The sequence below is a fragment of the Nyctereutes procyonoides genome, unplaced genomic scaffold (genome assembly GCF_905146905.1).
Source record: "Nyctereutes procyonoides isolate TBG_1078 unplaced genomic scaffold, NYPRO_anot_genome, whole genome shotgun sequence".
Lineage (NCBI taxonomy): Eukaryota > Metazoa > Chordata > Mammalia > Carnivora > Canidae > Nyctereutes > Nyctereutes procyonoides.
The window spans coordinates 7,395,915-7,418,531 of NW_026575145.1; positions in this window are offsets into that span (position 1 = coordinate 7,395,915).

Here is a 22,617-nt window from a genome sequence, read left to right on the forward strand (position 1 = left end):
AGGCTAGGATTTCTAGTACCATGTTGAATAGCAGTGGTGAGAGTGGACATCCCTTGTCATGTTTCCTGATCTTAGGGGAAAGCCTCCCGGTGTTTCCCCATTGAGAATGATATTTGCTGTGGCCTTTTCATAGATGGCTTTTAAGATGCTGAGGAATGTTCCCTCTATCCCCACACTCTGAAGAGTTTTGATCAGGAATGGATGCTGTATTTTGTAAAATGCTTTCTCTGCATCTATTGAGAGGATCCTATGGTTCTTGTTTTTTCACTTGCTGATATGATGAATCACATTGATTGCTTTACGAGTGTTGAATCAGCCTTGCATTCCAGGGATAAATCCCACTTGGTAATGGTGAATAACTTTCTTAATGTATTGTTGGATCCTATTGGCTACCATCTTGTTGAGAATTTTTGCATCCATGTTCATCAGGGATATTGGTCTGTAATTCTCCTTTTTGGTGGGGTCTTTGTCTGCTTTTGGAATTAAGGTGATGCTGGCCTCATAGAACGAGTTTGGAAGTACTCCATTTCTTTCTTTCTTTCCAAACAGCTTTAGTAGAATAGGTATGGTTTCTTCTTTAAACATTTGATAGAATTCCCCTGGGAAGCCATCTGGCCCTGGACTTTTGTGTCTTGGGAGGTTTTTGATGACTGCTGCAATTTCCTCCCTGGTTATTGGCCTGTTCAGGTTTTCTATTTCTTCCTGTTCCAGTTTGGCAGTTTGTGGTTTTCCAAAAATGCGTCCATTTCTTCTAGATTGCCTAATTTATTGGCGCAAAGCTGCTGATAATATGTTTTTAAAATCGTTTGTATTTCCTTGGTATTGGTGGTGATCTCTCCTTTTCATTTGTGATTTTATTAATTTGAGTCTTTTCTCTTTGTTTTTAATAAGGCTGGCAAATGGTTTATCTACCTTATTAATTCTTTCAGAGAACTAACTCCTGGTTTTGTTGATCTGTTCCACAGTTCTTCTGGTCTCCATTTCATTGAGTTCTGCTCGAATCTTTATTAACTCTCTTCTTCTGCTGGGTGTAGGATCTATTTGTTGTTTTTTCTCCTGCTCCTTTAGGTGCAAGGTTAGCATTTGTATTTGAGTTCTTTCCAGTTTTTGGATGGATGTTTGTATGGTGATGTATGTGCCCCAAGGACTGTTTTTGCTGTATCCCAAAGATTTTGAATGGATGTATCTTCATTCTCATTAGTTTCCATGAATCTTTTTAATTCTTCCCTAATTTCCTGTTTGACCTGGTTCATCCTGGTTCATCTTTTAGCAGGATGGCCTTTAACCTCCACGTGTTTGAATTTCTTCCAAATTTCTATTTGTGATTGAGTTCTAGTTTCAAAGCATTATGGTCTAAATATGCAGGGGACAATCCCAATCTTTTGGTATCGCTTAAGACCTGATTTGTGACCCAGTATGTGGTCTATGCTGGAGAAAGTTCCATGCGCACTTGAGAAGAATGTGTATTCAGTTGTGTTTGGATGTAAAGTTCTGTAGATATCTGTGAAATCTATCTGGTCCAGTGTATCCTTTAAAGCTCTCGTTTCTTTGGAGATGTTGTGTTTAGAAGACCTATTGAGGGTAGAAAGAGCTAGATTGAAGTCACCAAGTATAAGTGTATTATTATCTAAGTATTTCTTCACTTTGGTTAATAATTCGTTTAAGTATTTGGCAGCTCCCACATTCGGGGCATATATTTTGAGGATTGTTAAGTCCTCTTGCTGGATAGATCCTTTAACTATGATATAGTGTCCCTCTTCATCTCTCACTACAGTCTTCGGTGTAAATTTTAGTTTATCTGATATAAGGATGGCTACCCCTGCTTTCTTTTGAGGACCATTTGGTTCTCCAACCTTTTATTTTCAGCCTGTAGGTGTCCTTAGGTCTAAAATGAGTCTCTTGTAGACAGCAGATAGATGGGTCTTGCTTTTTTATCCAGTCTGAAACCATCATAACCTCATAACTCTAACCCTGATTAGATCTAAATTCTGCAGTCATGAAGTCTCTTGAATCCTTTATGCTTTTTTCTAGAGCCACCAGTAGCTTTATAATTGAGCTTCTGAATTGGCTTTCTGACATTGAATTGTAATCCAAATTTTGTAACTCTGTGGGAGAGAGAGTACTGTTTCTGATTTCTTTCCAGTCTTTTGATGGGATCTTTTAGACCATTCACGTTCAGAGTTACTATTGAAAGATATGAATTTAGTGTCATCATAATACCTATTCAGACCCTGTTTTTTGTGAATTATTTCCTTGGACTTTCTCTTTCTTTTACAGAGTCCCCCTTAGTATTTTTTGCAGAGCTGGTTTGGTGGTCACATATTCTTTCAGTTTCTGCCTATCTTGGAAGCTCTTTATTTCTCCTTCTATTCTGAATGACAGCCTTGCTAGATAAAGTATTCTTGGCTGCAGGTTCTTCTCATTTAGGTCCCTGAATATATCCTGCCAGCCCTTTGTGGCCTGCCAGGTCTCTGTGGAGAGGTCTGCTGTTAATCTGATATTTCTCCTCATATAAGTCAGGGATCTCTTGTCTCTTGCTGCTTTAAGGATCTTCTCTTTATATTTGAAATTTGCAAGTTTCACTATTAAATGTTGAGGTGCTGAGCGGTTTTTATTGATTTTAGGGGGGAATCTATCTCCTGGATCTGAATGCCTGTTTCCCTTCCCAAGTTAGGGAAGTTCTCAGCTATGATTTGTTCTTTTTTTTTTTTTTTATGATAGTCACACACACACAGAGAGAGAGGCAGAGACACAGGCAGAGAGAGAAGCAGGCTCCATGCACTGGGAGCCTGAAGTGGGATTCGATTCCGGGTCTCCAGGATCGCGCCCTGGGCCAAAGGCAGGCGCCAAACCGCTGCGCCACCCAGGGATCCTGCTATGATTTGTTCAAATACACTTTCTAGTCCTCTGTCTCTTTTGGCACCCTCTGGAACCCCAATTAAACAAAGATTTTTCCTTCTGAGGCTGTCCCTTAACCTATCCTCATGATCTTTTAATTCTTTGTCTCTTTTTTCCTCAGTTTCCTTCCTTGCCATCAACTTGTCTTCTATGTCACTCACTCATTCTTCTACCTCATTAACCCTCTCATCATTAAGACCTCCAGTTTGGATTGCATCTCATTTAATTGATTTTTAATTTAGGCCTGATTAGATCTAAATTCTGCAGTTGTGAAGTCTCTTGGATCCTTTATGCTTTTTTCTAGCACCACCAGTAGCTTTATAATTGAGCTTCTGAATTGGCTTTCTGACATTGAATTGTAAACCAAATATTGTAACTCTGTGGGAGAGAGGATGTTTCTAATTCTTTCTTTTGTGGTGAGTTTTTCCTTCTAGTCATTTTGCTCAGTGCAGAGTGGCCAAAAACAAGTTGTACTGGAAAAAGGAGAAAAAGAGAGAAAAAAAAAGGGGGTGGGGGGACAAACAGAAAACAAAAAAACAAGGGGGAGTTTCTACTAATTCTATCTACTGTAAATCCTCGACTTCCCCCTGGAACTTTCCAGCACTGCTTGGCCAGTATCTTGCTTTCCCCCTGTCCTTCCAGCTGGTCTTCTGGGGGAGGGGCCTGTTGTGCTGATTCTTAGGTGTGTGCACCTGGGGGAGCTACCCAGCCCCTGTCAGGTGCACGGCTCAGTGGGAGCTGTTTATCCTGTGAAGCCCCTGCTCAGCCCCAGGTACAAGGTGACACCAGGAGGAACAACAGCAGTGGCGGCAGCCAGCTCTCCAGCCCTACAGTCAGCTGCTGCAGTAACTACCACAGCTCCGAGTCCGCAGGGGCCCAGGTGCTCCGGGGACAGGGGGCAGTTGATCTGCACAGCTCCGGCGCCCAATGGCAGGAGTGTCCTTGCTGCCCTGTGTCCTCCCGGCCTCTGCCTGTCCCGGGGGTAGCGCCGGATCCTGGGCTGTGTCTCCCAACGCCCTGGGCTCCAGGGCCTGCCCCGCTGGAATCTCGCTCCCAGGGCCACTGCCGGAGCCCCCGCCCCCGCCGGAGCTGCCCCGGACCCCACCCAGTGCCCGCTGCAGCCCTTTAGGGAGCTCGGCTGTGGGGTGTGGCGTGCTCTCCTCCAGGGTGCACTTCCTCTGTTAGTGCCCCTGGGAGACTGAGGGCATCCCCGCCCCTCCTGGGATCCTGCTCCAACTCCCCACGAGCACCTTTCCATCTGGGAAGGTTGGTGAAGCTCCTGCTTCTCCGGGATGCGGCTTTCCTGTCCTGGGGGCACTGATACCGGCCTTAGCCCGGCTCCTCTCCGGCCTGTCCCCCTTGGATGCTTTTTTATTTCTTTATTTTTTTCTGTCTTCCTACCTTGACAGAGCGTGAACTCGTCTCACTGTAGCATTCTAGCTGTTCTCTCTTTATTTTTTTTAAAGATTATTTATTTATTTATTTATTTATTTATTTATTTATTTATTTATGAAAGATAGAGAGAGGAAGAAACCTAGGCAGAGGGAGAAACAGGCTCCATGCAGGAAGCCCGATGTGGGACTCGTTCTCAGGACTCCAGGATCACACCCTGAGCCAAAGGCAGATGCTCAACCACTGAGCCACCCAGGCATCCCTATATTCCTTGCTTTTAAAAGGAAAGTTATGTCTAAAATAGCGTCTTCAGTATCTTATCCTCTATCCACAGATATAATACTCTGTCTGACAAAAGTAAACATTTAAAAGTTGAAATTAAAATTATAATAATTTATAAGAAAGAAATTCAAGAATTTTGAACTTAAAAAAAATTATTTACAGTCTCCCATATAGTAAATGTAAATGTTAAGGTAAATATATAGTAACTATAGAATGTCATGAACTGGAGGAAGAGAGTGATAAAATTTCTTGAAAGCAAAATTAAAACACTTTAAACTTTACAGGCATATTTAATTGCATAAACATAAAAATAAATGTTTTAAAAGAAAGTGTAAAGTATGGGAGACTTATGTGTATGCCTGTGTTAAACCTGATGTTGATACTAGGTGTTCTGATATTCTATTTCTGATCTCAAGTATTTTTAAATGCTATTTTATTCAAATTTCTCCATAGGACCAAATTGCTTTATATCTGTTTCTCTGTTTTTCTAAAGAAAGATTTTATTTGCTTATTTTAGAGAAAGAGAGAGAGAGAGAATGCATGCACATGAGCAGGGAGAGGCAGAGGGAGAAGGAGAGAGAATCTGAGGCAGACTCTGCACTGAGTGCTAAGCCCAAAGTGGGCTTTTTAGTTTACTATTGATAGTTTATTACATTTGTAGTGGCTTTAAGATTCTTATTTATTTATTTTACAGGGGGAAAGGATAGAAGGAGAGGGAGAATGAGAATCTCAAGCAGACTCTGAGTTAAGTGAAGAGCCAACACAGGGCTTGATCTTATGGCCCTGAGACCATGACCTCAGCCAAAACCAATAGGTGGACACTTAACTGACTAAGCCACCTAGGTGCCTCTATTTATTACATTAATTAAAACTGCTTTGTTCTTTTATTTATTTTCTCATGTCTTCATTCTTCTTTTTCATTTCAATATGTTGATTTATAAACTTATCTTTTAGCGATTATGTTATTTCAAAAATTTTTTTAATTGAGTAACTGCACAGGTTAAGGCACTCTTAAGAAATTTTCTTCTATTGGACTAAATTTTAATGCAGGCACACTTCTATAGTATGCTATGATAATGAAGATGACATCAGTATTAAAGACATAGTGATATTACTGTTGTGCTTCAAACAGAACATGGGAAAAGGGAAATACTACCTGTAGACTATGCTTCCTCTGTTTCCACCTTCTTATAATTTTTTTCACTTAACATCAGTGAAGTGCAGTGCAGTAAGGAACTATATGCATGTAAAATTACAGAGAAACCTTATTTATAAAAAAAATCATTGGTACATTTATAGATCTTGCCCTGATGATTACATCCCTTCAAAAACGCGATTTTTCTTGTTGAAATAAAAATAATGATACATTTTCACAGAGGATTGCAATATGTATTGTAACCTGTTAAATGCAACCACCCAGTCTCCAGGTGTTAAGCCAACTACAGGGAAAAATTATATTTGAATATAGATTACATTTTCATGGTTCAATCTAATAGGCAAAATTTTACATTTATATTTCTAACACAAATATCAGAATGTGAATATCTTTTGAAAAGTGCCTGGCTGCTTAAATAAAGGTAATAAAACCCTGAAAAAGGAACTTGTGAAAAATAAATAAGGGATAATTATGTAGTAATGGAATTAAATTCCTTGGAAGGCATCTAATTAGAAAAGACTGCTTATTAGTGTTAGATAAAATTTTAGTGTAATTTCCTCCTTTATGTCACCATTTAATAAATATTAAGCTTATAATATTCTTCCCTAAGAATGACATTAGTTTTTTTTACAAAATAAAAGATAATCATAAAAACCAATATCATTAAGATGTACAGTGCTAATTATTGTAATAATCAAACAACGACTGAAAGTAGTTAACTGTTGATATATAAAATTAGCCAAACATTTTAACATCAAAGATAGGTAGTATATTTTACATCTATGTTCTTTCTCTACCTTTTCTGTTTTATCTTTCTTCTTATCTCTTTGATTATACAGAAAAGTGACATAAATATAATTGTAACTTTTTTCCAGAAACACTTTTGCCCATAAACAATCAAAGTGAATCATGGACTACAGAAGAACAATTTATATGGTAGAAAGAACAAAAAAACTCCTGAAGTTTTTGTAATGAAAATCAAATTTTCTGAAATACTTTAAATGTTATCTTGTTATAATTGCATACATATGATATTCTGGAGAGTACATTTGAAAAATAGATAATAACATTAATAATTTATAGGAGAAAATATTTGGAAAATGTTTCGGGAATATATTTCCCACCCCAAAACTTTAACATAAATGGAATGTAATCCCCTAAAGGAGCAACAAAGACACGTGCTAAATATTCAGTGTTTGCTTCTGTACACTGAGTGACAGGATTATGTGTGAGTGGTAAACTACCAGAGTTTTTTAAGCTTTTAGTTTTTACTTTTCTATGGATTTTTCCCTCCATCTTGCATATGTAGAAACATAGATCAAAATATTATTACTAGATAATAGAATATATATTTTTAAATCTTTAGAATTAAGACAAGAAACCTACTCAATTATAAATCAGTTTTGGTACTTTTTTAGTATTTATTCATGAGTAATTGCCATTGTAAACTTAAATGATCAGGGTTGTGGTATGATGCATTTTGTATAAAAAATAGGTCTTTCAGTATTATAATTGAAAGAAGAAAAGAGGGATTTAGATACAAAGTCAAGAAGAATTTTCATATTATGTAAGTTTCATATTGTACTGTTTTAAAGAAATTGAGCAACTTCATGAAATATTTTATGATCATCATTTACTTAACATCAATGCTTAACATAAAATCACATCTCTCTAATTCAAAAGACTTTCAAAAGTTAAAGTAAAATATTTTCAGGAAGTTGTTTAAAGAAATTTAGTTATAGAAGTTGGAGATATTTTTTAAAGATTTATTTGTTTGAGAGAGAAAGAGAGAGAGCACATGCCTGTGCTAGTCAGACGAGAGACAGAGGGAGAGACTCTCAAATAGATTCCACACTGATCATTGAGCCCAACTTGGTACTCAGTCTCAGACCCATGAGACCATGACCTGAGCCAAAACCAAGAATTGGACGTTTAACCAACTGAGCCATCCACGTGCCACTGAAGCTATTTTTTTTTATAAAGTTCCTGACAATTACTTTTTCATTAACATAGTTATATGTAACACATATGCCCTCAATTTACCAAATTAATATTAAAAAACATTGGTTACCCATTTTAATTTTTTTAAAGATTTTTATTTGTTTATGAGAGACACAAAGAGGGAGAAACCTAGGTAGAGGGAGAAGCAGGCTCCATTCAAGGAGCCCGATGTGGGACTTGATTTGGACACTCGGAATCATGCCTCATGCCTGAGCTGAAGGTAGATGCTCAACCACTGAGCCACCTAGGTGTCCCACCCATTTTAATTTTTTGTTCAGTTTTTGCTTATTTTTTTAAACCTATTAACTAAGAATATTATGTATTGATATTATGAGCTAAAAGGACTTAGTATATTTGCAATATTTCATTATTTTCCTCTTGCCTAATTTTTATAACTTCTTCATGCTATATGACAAGCTATGGCAATTATCTGGAGACATTATTGATTATCATAACTTGAGTAGGGGTTGTTACTACCCTCTAGTGTATAGAGGCTAGAGATGCTGCTAAATATTCGAGAATGCACAGGAGAAGCCTCAATAAAAAAAGAACAGTCTAAAACATCAGTATTACTGATATTGCAAAACCCTGTTCTAAGGGAAATACTAAAATTTCCACATCTTGCTTCAATTTTGTCTTTCATGTACTCACTATATTAGAATAACACATGTGCAGCCCGAATAGCTTTCTGCTCTTCTCTCTCTTTTCATCTCCTTATTTAAGAACTATCAAAGTGATAATATTTAAGTCACATTCTATAACAATATTCAATTCTTCTAAAAGAAGAAGAATCTATAGGTTGATTCAAAAAGTTGGAAACTGTACAAACAATACTTGCATTATATTTTTGTAGCAAACTTAATTTTTTTCTAAAGATCCAAACAGTAGGCTAGGATTACTTTTCTTTATTGGTATAATGTCATAACTTCTGTTTCAGTTATAAAATTATTGTTAGCATTAGGTCAAATTAAATTTTATTTTTTATAAAGCCATTAATTATTCAAAAATAATGAAAAATTAAAACATAAATTTGACAAAGGTGTTGGCTATGGCATTACCTTGTATTCGAATTTGACTCACTGGCCTTTTTTTTTTTCTTTTGAAGAAAAGTAACGAAAACCTTATTTTCTATACTACAGTCAAATAGTTATTTAATTTATTGTATTGAATGTATTTCTTTTTTTGTTATTGTTTTTGAAGATATTTCCATTGAAACTCAGCTATTTTCTTCTCTAATTTTTACCAACTGATTTTACATGTGCCACATGATTTTAATTTGGGGTTTATTCTATTTGAATTCGTTTTTTTAGATATACAATTATTTCATTCCTCTTCATTTATTTCACTTTTATTTTTGCTTTGTTAACTCTATAATTCAAGGTACAATGAATGGTAAATTTTTCAAAATTGTTTTATACTTGAAAATGCCACTTTCTGTCGTTTTGGGGGGGTTTAAGTCTCACACTTACATAATTGTTTAATAGCATATATAATTTTTGGTCCATAATAATATTGATTCCAAATTTTGAAAGATTTTGCTTTAGTGTCTTCTTGTACTCAATATTTCTGATCAGAATCAACCTGAAGTCAGCCTGAATCTTCTTCCTTTGTAAGAGACATATTTCTACTTCTAGAGGCTTTTAGCATTTTTTCTTTTCTTTCAGTCCTTCAAAATTGCACAATGAAATGTCAATCTAGATTCCCCCCTTTTTTCTACTCACCACTTGATATAGTGAGCTCATACAGTTTGAAGTTTAGAGTCTCTCTTCAGAGGATACAAAATGTCATACAGAGTTCACCTCTTTGAACTAGAGTTCTTTAATCAATGGCTTGAATAAAGAATTTAAATTATGTATTTTGTACATATAATAGAAGGATTTCAATGAACCTTAATTTTCTTGGTTGTGAAATATGAACAGTAATAAGATAATAAATAAGTAGCTCTTTTTGCCATATTAACATAAATTTGACAACTTTTTTTGTCTTATCCAATCTATATGTAATTCATAATTTAAGTCCTGGGATCCTTAGTTTCTGTTTAATTAAATTAGAAGAATAAAGATTGCAGGTTCACTATATCCATGGCAAAGTTCAGTTCAATGTTAAAAATCAAATGAACACCAATTCAGTACTTAATTAGAGTGTCAATGTCTTAATAGATTTCTTTTTTTTTTTAATTTTTCTGTGTCCTCAGCTATGACTAGGAATCAGAAAATCTTTTGCCTTTCTCTGATTTTCCTTAAAATGGGCTTTTTAGCTCTATTATACAATAAAGTGGCCAAGTATTATTAGTTCTATATCTAGCTGATTCCCATCCCCTCCCCCCAAAAAAACACTAATTAATTCTGGGTAAAAAAATGAATCATTTTTTTTCAAATTGCCATATTACTTATTTTTTAAAAGGCTTATCTATCTATTTGCAAGAGAGAGAGAGAGAGAGAGCTGAGGGAAGGGAAGAGGGAGAGGGAGTCAAGCTGACTCTGAGCTGAGCGCAGGGCTTAACAAGGAGCTTGGTCATGTGACCTTGAGATAATGACCTGAGCCAAAACCAAAAACTGGATGCTTAACTGCCTCACTCAGGTGCCATAATACTTTTAAAAAGCCAAACATTTGTTAGATTAATGAGTTATAGATATCTGCTGTACAACCTAATGCTTATAGTTAATGACATGGTATTGAGCACTTCAAAATTTAAAAGAGTAGATCTCATGTTAAGTATTTTTACCATAAAAAAAAAACAACAACAGAGAGACACAAGGAAACTTTACAGTATGTTGAAAATGTCTATTATCTTGATTGTGGCGATGATATCACAATTGTTTGCATATATCCTAATTCATTAAATTTAATACATTAAATGGTACAATTGTGTATCAATTATACCTCAAAAAAGCTGTAAAAATGCCATATGTATTACTGATAAAACATATAAAAATTTAAATAGCATGATATGAAATTTATGCAATAAAACATTTTTTCAAATGTTTCTGATTATCTTAGGGTACATTTCCTGAAGGCAAATTTCCAAAGGCATACCTACTCTTGATTTGTGGTAGCTTATGGAATACAGGCCTGAAACTGAATAAGCAATAAAACTGGGGCTGTTATATCAGGGAGGAAGTTTTAAGAAGTTATTTTACTAAGTTAACTATTTCTGCTCCTTTTAGAACCATTTTTTTTTTCAAATGAGACTTCATCTAGGAGTGACTTTCCCTGCCCAAATACAAAACTTATATAATTCCTTTATTACAGTATACTTCAGAGGCAGAGAGAGACACTCTGGATGATGCAGACAGCTAAAGCAGGCATTTTCCAAAAAAAAAAAAAAGTGGAATACAAAAAAAAAAGTAGAATACAGAAAAAAAGTAGATCAGAAAACATTGAGCAATGAGTAAATCCATGGGAAATTTTGTAAGATATATTGAAAAATTAAGAACTTGCTGTAGTTTGTCCTGAGGCAAAGTGGAAGTGTTATATGCCAGAGAAGGAAGTTAGATTTCAGAGATACTACATTTAAGAACGGGGCTTATCTTATATATAATACTTTTCCCACAGAGAAGTTAGAGCTTCAGAGAGATTTGTGGCTTAGATGAGAGCCTGCTCATTTCCTCCAACTTCCCAGGAAACAGAATTAATTATTTCTCCAGCTTCAATCACTGCACTGTTCCTTACCCTTCATCACCAAGTGTACACAAATCCCTCTCATATTAAAACCAGAAAGTTCTTTATTTCTAATGTGCCTATTTTATTTGTCCTATCCTTTACCTTTGCATTGCCAAACTTCCTTAAAGAGCAATTCATACCTATTTTTTCCTTTATCCTAAGGTCTGAATTACATCTCAACCTACTTTAGCTGGCTTTTCATACATATTCTTACATAAATTTTCTTCTTTTAAAGGCTATTAATGGGGGCAGCCCCAGTAGCTGAGCGGTTTAGCGCCACCTACAGCCCCAGGCCTGGTCCTGGAGACCCAGGATCGAGTCCCACGTCGGGCTCCCTGCATGGAGCCTGCTTCTCCCTCTGCCTGTGTCTCTCCCTCTCTCTCTCTCTGAATAAAAAAAATAATAAAAAAAAGGCTATTAATGATCTTTTGCTTTTCATATCCAATAGTTATGCTTCAAAGTTTATCTTATTGGGCTTTTCACCTTTTCACCTTCATTTGAAAATTTCTCATCTGATCATTATTGAAATCATCTTTCCCTGTTGACATCTACATATTTCTCAAATTATTTCCTCTTACTTTAACTTCCCAAGTGTTCATTGTATCTGTAACTTTCTATATTAGGAAACTTTTGTGTTTCTCCTTTTCTCTCACAGTATAACATACTTCATTTCAATTTTTGACACCAGATATGTGGGTTTTCCATACATCTAGCAAATCTCTGACATCAGCTGAATGTCCTAAGGTTTAACTGAAATTTGACACTATCTACCTGCCCCTCCCTTTAGGTACCAATTGCAAGTCCAAAACTGTCCCCTATACTTCTGATAGACTAGCTATAAATTGTGGTTCCCATTATTCCCTCCATGGGTTTGAGAATTTGTGAGAATGGTTCACAAAATTCAGAGGAACAATAATGCTTACTGGTTTATTATATTAAAAAGAGGATATAATGAAGGAAACAGATGAATAGCTAGATGAAGAGATACATAGAGTAAGTTCTTGAAACCTTCCAAGTTAGGAGCTTCTGTTCCCATGAAGTTTGGGTGCATGACTCTCCAGTATATGGATGTATTATCCAATCTGGAAGCTATCCAGTCCCATATTTTAGAGATATTTATGGAAGTTTCATCATATAAACATGATCCATCTTTAACTCACCCTCGAGTTCTTCTTTCTCTCCTGGAGCTTCTAATTATGATTTGATCTTTCTGGTGATCTGTCCCTCTTCTTAGAAGAGACTTCTTAGAAGTCCTCCTGGACTTCTATCCAGGAGTCCACTAGAAATTGCCTTATTAGAACACAAAAGACACATTTATCACCCAGGAAGTTTCAACATATTTAGGAGCTCTGTGTCAGAAACCAAGACCAAGACCAAATACTTGAACAAAAGACATCCCTAGTTCTCTTGTCACTTAGGAAATTTCAAGGATTTTAAGAGCTCTGTGACAGGAACCAGAAGCAGATCTAGATGATTGATAGATAGGTGATAGATAGATAGATAGATAGATAGATAGATAGATAGATGATAGATATTTTTTCTATTATTTTATGCATCCACCATTATTTTATATGTAATTGATTTCAGAATCAGTCAATGCAAAATTTCTCAAATGCCTATTGAGTATCTGTTTGAATAAGCATAGAGCCTCAAACGGAATGTTTAATGGTCATTAACATTCTCTTCCAAATGCTCATTTGTATTCTCTATCTCACTGAATACTGGGATACTACAAATATCCCAACATACTATGAAAGTGAAATCATGGTAGTTTCATGAATCCTGTAACTTTACCCTATCTACTTCATCTGCAACTGATATGATATTAAATTGCATCAATTTAGCTTCTAAATACTTCGCTACATTTATCCCTATCTCCCCATTACCTTTGACACTGCTCTCTCTCTTTTTTTTTTTTTTTATCTGGACTATTACAAAAGTATCCCAACAGATTCTGTGGAGTCCATAAAAGGTTGAGACTTCTTTTCTTCATTCACCTACTTTTCGTATTTTTTATTTATTTATTTATTTAATTAATTTATTTATTCATTCATTCATTCATTCATTCGTTTATTTATTTTTATCTGAGTATAGTTGACACACAATGTTACATTAGTTTCAGGTGTACAACTTAGTGATTTAACAAGATCATACGTTAACTATGTTCACCACAAATATAGCTACCACCTGTCCTATTACATTGCTATTACAGTATCATTGACTGTATTCCTTATACTCTGCCTTTTATTCTCATGATTTACTTAATGAAGAAAAGAAAGAACTGATTTGCACTGATTCAATTCCATGGATTGGATTTGGCCATACTCTTAATAGATGGAGCTTTCATCATCATCATCATCATCATCATCATCATATATTATTGATTAAAGGCATACTATAGGTCAGGTGCTATTCTAAATAGTTTACATGATATATCCAACCATGTGAGTCATCATGAACATATTACAGGAAAGTAATAAGTAACTTATTAATAAATAATGAAATTTGGGGTGGAGTTAGTCTCTGTTATTGTCTTTCTTATTTTCAAATACTTTGTCATAATTTGCAATTATATTCTTTAATTTTTGTGTTCTTTATTTTTTTTTTACTTTTCCAGAATTGAATAGACAAAGAAAACAGTGAACCTTGTCTGTTTTGACCATGATTGTATCCTCAGTGCTTAGACTAGGACCATGTACACAATAGACACATATTCAATAAACAATAAGGAAATACAGAAAGTCTAGCTCTCAAATTTGTGCTTTTACATTACCCAGGACACCGTGCTGGTCAAATGCATGTAGGTGATTTTCTTTTCGGATTCTCTCTATTCTCTCAAGTGGCTATCTATTTGTTGGCCTTAGATGTAGGTACCTAGGACTGAGACTATTTATTTAGTCCATTCTTGTCACAATATTATTGCATAGAAAACCAGTCTAAAACTCAGAAATTAAAACACTAACCAAGTATTACCATATTCATATTTCTGCAAGGTCCAATTACTATCTCTAGCAATGACTCTAAGAAGCCAAGCAGAACTCCTGTAATAATCAGCCCTAAACATCAAGACTTGATTATTAACTGATAGTTACCCTAAATCCTGTCCCTATTTCCAGTTAAGGCCAACTAGAAAAATCCAAGAATGTCTCCTGACCAATCACAGAGTATGCCCCACTTCTGATTAGGCCGTCCATGGCTTCTTCATACCAACAGCCTATAACTAGGGCATATCTGAAGGCTTCTTTTTAAAATTTCCACTACTGGGGCACCTGAGTGGAACACTTGGTTAAGCATTTGACTCTTGGTTGCAGCTCAGGTCATGATCTCTGTGTCTTAAGATCAAGCCCATATTGGGCTCACTCTGTGCTAAGCATGGAGTCTGCTTATTATTCTCTGCCCTTTCCATTCATGCTCTCTTTCTCTCTCTCTAATAAAATACATAAATCTTTTAAAAAAGAAATTAAAAAATAAAATTACCACTATAAAGCTTTTGAATCTCATGTGTAAGAATTTCTCTGTATTCATTTATTAACATTAACCAACTAACTGCATGTTCACTTTGCTCTATGTGCACTTAATTTTTAAGGTTTTTTTTTTTGAAGTTATATTCATTTTACTGTTCTTTGAAAGTGCAGCCATTTATACAGTATCAATAATGTGTGAGTGGATTTTCTTGCAGACACTCAACACAGCTTGCTATTAAACTTTGTGATCTTTAAAAATTTTGATTCACAGGCAGCCCTGGTGGCTCAGCGTTTTAGCACCGCCTTCAGCCCAGGGCCTGATCCTGGGGACCTGGGATCAAGTCCCATGACCGGCTCCCTACATGGAGCCTGCTTCTCCCTCTGTCTGTGTCTCTGCCTCTCTCTCTCGCACACAGGAATAAATAAAAAATACTTTAAAAAATTTTTTAATTCACATTTCTATTATTTGTATAAGGATAGATATATATTTTTAATAGGCATCACAATATATTAAGGGACAATTTCTTCTGAAGGTTCAATGGACAGTGTTACTGTCCATTGCTCATTGAAAAGGACAGTATTTCTCTGACTTGGAAGAGTTTAAAGCTTAGAACACATAGCCAAATGATTGTTCTTTGAAAAGGAAATTTAGAGACATTTTAGGTTAGCAATTCATTATTTTTTCCATACATATGAATATATCTTATTTAGAGAGTAAAGTTAAATAATCAGAGCTGCTTTTATAAAAACATATTTTCTTTATTTACAATGTTTTATCATCATGGACTTTGGGATTTCTAGATATACTGCAAATAATTTGACTTATGAGGTACAGCCTAAGCATCTTTCTAATAGAAGATATTTATTGTAAAATATTCATTTCTCACATCACAACAGATTGAGGTCAAAATGACTCAAATATCTCATTTCACTCCTAGGAACAGAGAATTTCTGAAATATCAGTAACACCATGTCCACTAAGGATGCTAAAATTACCATTTATTTGTGTGTGTGTGTGTGTGTGTGTGTGTGTGTGTTATTGCAGTAGTGCGATGGAATGCTATTTTCTCTGATACTGGTTTTCTCTGATGACAGTTTTGGAGTAGGTGAGACAAGGGAGATCAAAGCAGGAAGACAGAAATCGTTCTTTGTAGTTTTCAGATTTTTTTTTCTTTTTACTGAAATTTTTCAACCAGATACATTAATTAGAATAATGACATCAATTGTTGAAAGAATTTGGGAAAGACAATTGCGTAAGTTGCTAATACGCTTTGCAAAACTTGAAATTCTTTGAGGAAAGTTCCCTAAGAGATAGGAAATACTATTGAACAACAGTGAAGTGACCACAGATAGCACCAGCAGAAACTAATCAGTGTTTCTGCAACATATATATCAAATGAAAAAAGATTTTTTACTACATAAAAGTGAGAACATTTAGAAGTGGTTTAATTAGATGTAAATTTAAATGGAAAAAAAAAGAGAGAAGTAAAGGAATCATTTTACATTGTATTCACCAACTCTTTTGAGAGCTCAATCAGTTAGCCTTTGCCTTCAGCTCAGGTCATGATCCTAGGGTTCTGGGATAAAGCCCCAACATCAGGCTCTCTGCTCAGCCAGGAGTCTGCTTCTCTCTCTCCCGCTGCCACTCTCCATGCTTGTACTCTCTCTCTCTCTCTCTCTCTCTCTCTCTCTCTGTCAAATAAATAAATAAAATCCTTTTTTAAAAAAGAAAGTTTTTAAAATATATTCTTGAGGCACATATTTCAAATGTGAAGTTAAATGAGATTTTAATTTTTTCAACAATATTTTATATTGAGAAGGTATGATGCAAACAATATGATAAGTTGAGAAGGTACCATGTACCAGACAATGTACTAAATGCTGAAAACACCATTAGTAATAAAACAAGCAAAATCCCCTGTTTTTGTGGAGTTTACATTCTGGAGGGAGATAAAGAAAATAAATAACTTAAAACTAGTTATTATTTAGTGCAAACCGCTAAGGGAAAACATAAGGAAAGAGGACAAGAAATGCCAGTGGGGGTTGTTGACACTTCAGGTAAAGTTTTCTGAGTTAGTAATTCTCAATTAAGAACCAGGAGAAAATAAGGGAGCTAGCTGCGTGGACATCTAGGGGAAGAATACTCAAACAGAGGTAAGAGTAAGAACAAAGACCAAAGCAAATATTGCGCCCACTGTGTTCAAGGAGGAAGGAGAAGAGTATGGCTAGAAGACAAGAAAAAACAGGCAAAGTCACAGATGAGAACAGATTAAAAACGAAGAGCCACATTGTGAAGGTCTCTTAGGTCACAACCAGTGTCTTGGCCTTCACCCTGAGAAGGGAGAGCCTTAGAGAAACGTGATAGAAGCATAACATAAAAAGATTTACAGTTTATGATCTACTATTTAGATAAATAAAGTGATAAGCGATTATATTTACACGGGATCTAAAAGGGACATGCCTGGATCATCTCAAAATGACAACATTCTTTTTTGGAGTTTTGTATGATGTGTAGGTGTTGTAAAAACACTGGGTTCACAGAAAAAGGATTGAACTAGATGATATACAGGGTCTTGACTATAGTCCTGTGGTGAGCTGTTTAAGGGTTAAGATAATCAACACACAATTTAAATCCTAAACATGGAAAGTATTTAAGCCATGTCTATGGAAAAATGTTCTTATCAAAGCCATGGCATTACAATTAGACCAGACATTATATAGTCTATTTTGGATGACTTCTTCTTTTTAGCTGAAACTGAATTTCACTCAATTTTTACAAGTCCCATTTTTCAGATGAAGAAACAGATTTCATCTTTAGAAGAAACAACAACTCCATACAGTGAAAGAAATAGCGGCTAGCCAATTAAATGTTAGGATAAGTTTTGCCTATTATAAATATATCGGGAAAGAAATTGACTTATAAAAGTAATTTTTAGGAAAAAAGCAACAATAGGATTAACAATAAAAATCTTAGGCATGGGGCTTCTGGGTGGCATGGTTGGTTAGCATCCAACTGTTGGTTTTGGTTCAGGTTATGATCTCAGGGTCATGGGATCAAGCCTCATGTTGGGCTCCACACTTAGTGTGGAGTCTGCTTGGAGTGCTCTCTTTCTCTCCCTCTGCCCCTTCAAGTCATAATTGCTCTCTCTCTCTTGCTCTCTAAAATAAATCTTAAAAAAATCTTAGGTGCAAAATTTAAGAATAATGCTTTTTATATACAGTAATGTCAAAAAAATACTGTAAAGCACTGATGCTGGTAAAAAACAATTGGTTAAATACAATAAAACAGCACACTCTGTTAATTTATTTTGACAAGTATAATTGAGTTTTAACTATTTGTGAGTTTTATGAGTTTTCCATATGAGGTAAATGGACTATATCATTATTAAGGACCATGAAATATTTATTCTTATCAATTTATGTGAGTATCCTATTACTGAGATTATTCTTTGAAAAAAAAAGCATGAATACCAGATGCATTTGTTAGAGAATGTGCTTGGAACTTAATAAAATGGACAAGGACTCAGTATATAAATTTCATATGGCTTAACAAGAAACATAACACTATTTACTAAGATTTCTCTCTAGGTACCTCAAATTAGAAGAAAGAAGTAAATAATTGTATGCTAATATTATACAGAATCATTTAACAAAAATCACTTTGCTAAGATTATTTAAGAATCATATTTAAAAAGTATCTATATAATCTCATTCTCAAACTATAACTAAAAGCATAAGAATTGATCATAAACTCTATCATGATATGGGACAAAAGATTTGACCAGATTGATAAGTATAATTCAGCATGATACTTCAGGTTAATATACAAAATAAGAGAAAAGGAAGAGAATATAGAGGCTAGGGAAAATAAAAGGCAACATTGTATAGTAAATATAGTCCAATAATTCCTTATTATCAAAAATTAAAAAGGCAAGTGGCAAAAATTCATTCAAAAGAAATGTAAATGCACTAAATAATGACAGAGCTACAAATAAAAATCAAGCCAGTAATATATTTTTAAATTTGACAGGAGATAGAATATACTTTATTCACCACTTGTCTTCAGAGACAATAGAATACTTAATTAAATTAAGTTGATAATCTCCTTCCTTATATCCCCAGTGAGCCATATTCTCCATAGCTAGTAAAAAGCCTAAAACATTAAACAGGATTTAGTGACTTGGCTACCCACTAAATTATGAGCTTCTTGAGAATTGAATTTATGTTTTATTTATTTGTTCTAGTACTTTCTTTTGTGCAGCAATGGCTCATTAAAGAAAGCCTAAAGGACTGATCTGAATCACTGTCTTCCTTCTTAGTCACCCATTTTCTTCTATTCATTTCACAATGATTCCAAAAAAAAGGTTACCAAGTGGCATCTTTTTATCATAATTCTATTATTATTTCTACTTCCACATCTTAATTTGCCTTTCAACAGCATTTGCAATAATTAATACTCCCTTTTAGGATAACTGTTTCTAAGGCTTACACCTCAGTTTTGTTATTTTTTCCAATCTGCATTATTTCTTTTATACTGTTTTCTTTGTGGCTTCCATTTCTTGTTACATCTCCATGTTTTGGAGTGCCATGAAAGAGACTGCTAGTTCTCACCAGTATCTCTGACATGTTCTTTTTTTTTCCTTTTTATTTTTTAATCTTGTTATGGCTTCAGACATTTTTCAGCCTTTTTAGTTTATGCCATGAAATTAGCTCTGGCCAATGAGATATGGATGGAAGTGATGCATATCATCTTCAGACATGATACTTGGAAGCTTCAATATTCCCTATTTTCTTCCCATGCTTTCTGGCCTGATGCAGAGGATAGGGAGAACTGTTAATTATTATTAATTAATTATATACATCCCTTTTACCTTGCCATTGTGGGTGAGGGGATCATTTGTTGAATTATTGGGATTCTAATTTTGTTTTATTTTTTAGTGTTTTATATAGATGAATACAGTTTATCCAGATGACAGTTTGCATTTTTGCATTTTAATGACAATTTTGTTTATCAGGTTCTTAGTTCAAAGTTATCTCTTTCCTTTAGTGTAGTAAAGAATAGTTTATTCATTGGGTAGTTGTTTTGAGGAAAATTTGGGGAAGCATTGTGTTTCTTTACATATTTAATTTTCTTTTTTCTTGTACTGTATTAAGTTACCCTTTCTTGTTTTCATCTTCACTGCTTATTTTCCTTAGAGCATCTCACACATGCTTCTATTTCCCTTCTGTCGTTAGGACACTATCATTCCAAGGCTATCCTCTCATGCATCCCATGCACTATTTCATCTCTTCTCTGGAGTTAGTGCTCTAACCTACTAATAGGTTTTCTCAGTATTTTATTATTACATAAAATAGGCTTTCTTATTCTGGGGATAGATTTGATCAATATCTGTCCTGCTGTCATTCTTCTTCTTCTTCTTCTTCTTCTTCTTCTTCTTCTTCTTCTTCTTCTTCTTCTTCGTACTATTTCTTCCATTTTTTCTTCTATGAATACATGCAGTGGAAATGTGGTAGATACCTTATGGATTGGGTGATATTGTGCATGAGAGTGTTTCACAGGACTTGGTTTCCCAACTAAACCTTTGAAAGTCCTCTATGAGCTACATATACTAATATATTTTGCCAATATTAAATTTTCAATCCTTAATATATGATGTATTCATTTGACATATATTCATTTTGGCTTTAGAGAAAAGATGATTTCACACCATTATTGGGGGGAAAAACCCACAAAATTAATCCAAGTCTTCAAATTTCCTAAACCCCTCCTTATTTCCTTGTTCAGAGATCAGATAATATAGTGACTTGTCTGATTTTTTAGCCTTCTCACTTATTCCCATCTCAGATAAAATTCAGTACTTTAGTAGCCCGCTAGGAACAGAGACTTTAAACACTTAAAGTTCAAATTGAAAAGTTATTTCAATTGGACTTGTGCTGAGTTGGGATTTCAGGATGTACTTAAAATTCTATTTGATATTTGAATAATTTTAGGCAAATATTATTTAATTTCAGTCTCCTAGTGACTATGAGTTACAGTCAAAGTACTATTCTTATTTCCTCTTATAAATAATGAAAAGCTGCAAAAGAAAACTTATCATGATACTTTATCCCATAAAATATATAATATACATTTAATATATAAAGTAGGAAATTTTCATAATATTTTTAGATATAATTTTGGCATATATGTACATATATGTGTTTGTGCATGTGTTTGCATATACTGCTAAACACATCGAGTTTCACAGAGAGGCAAAAAGCCATGTGAGTAATTTTGTAAGATCTGAATCTATGGTAACAAGTAGAGGATTTGGTTTATAGATGCCTGGCATTTGTGACTTCCTTGAAAATACTATTCCTTGTTTCAAGTTCTCATTACCTCTTTTCTGACTTTGTGGTCTTATGAGTACTTTTCCTGAAAATACTGAATCTTCTTCAGACTTGAATCCAAACTCAATAGCTACTGTTGTCCAAAGACACAAACTTGCACATTTGGTACATGAGTCCTCAATAAACAACCAAAAATATCCTAGCTCTATATTCACCACAATTTGTCACAAAAACAATAATGTCACTTTTTACTCTCACCTCCTCAAAATTCTGATATGTCTACACTGCAAACATGAACTTCTACTTATTTTTTCTTATGTGTATACTCAACCAACCTTCCTCCCTATTTATACTCAAGCTGTCTCTTCACTATCTTAGGCACTATAATCAAGAAGAATTTATTAATCTTCTGTTAGAACCAAATTCTCCTTAAAATTCTTCATAGTTACTAGACTCCTAACATGCTATGTTATTTGTTCTGTGGTGATGGTGGTTCTCCAATTGTAACTGATCACAGGCTTGATCTCATTAAAAAATATATTTGGATATGTTTTTTGATAGTGATTATGACAGATTTACATACATGCATAATTTTTTAAATGTCTCCTAAGGCATGGCATCGTGCTCTGCACTTTTCACATGACGTTTTATTTAAAAACCAGAAACATCAACTGGTAGAAAGACAAATTGACATGTAAGGAAGTTAAAAGAGCTTGCTATTTATTTTCACTGAACTTTTTGCTTCAATTTAATACATTCTTCAGTTATAAACTTAAACGACACAACATAGTACTATTAACATTTTCAGCATATTTGTCACCAATAGAAATCACATATATTTTTATAACATTATAGATATTGTATATATTTAAGCATATTGTTTACTCCAATCACAGTTTTTAAATGTTACAGTACTTAATAGATTCACTAATGGATCTTGTTATTTAACATGTAATAAAGAAAATGCTATAGTAATCTCTTTCAAATTCATTTTTTCAAATAATATTTATTTGTTAGAGTTGTTTTAGGTTCTAGCAAAATTGAAAGTGAAGTACAGAGATTTCCCTTATACCTGCTGCTCCTGCATATGCATAGCCTCTCACATTATCAACATTCCCCCCAAACCAACTGGTGCATTTGTTAGAAATGATGAACCTACACTGGCACATCATTATTAGCCAGAGTCCTTAGTCTACTTCAGGGTTCACCAGTAGATAACTCCTTAGCCAGGAGATAACTGGGGTATAGCATTCTCCTAACAAATGAAATGATCATAAAATCTGAGCCAAACTGTGTAAGCATATTAAGGCCTGCTTGAAACATATCTACTAATATTTCATTGGCCAAACATCTCACCTGACCAAACCCAACACCAGTAAGGCAGGGAAGTATAACCTGCCCACAGAAGAGGGAGTTCAATATTTACTGAGA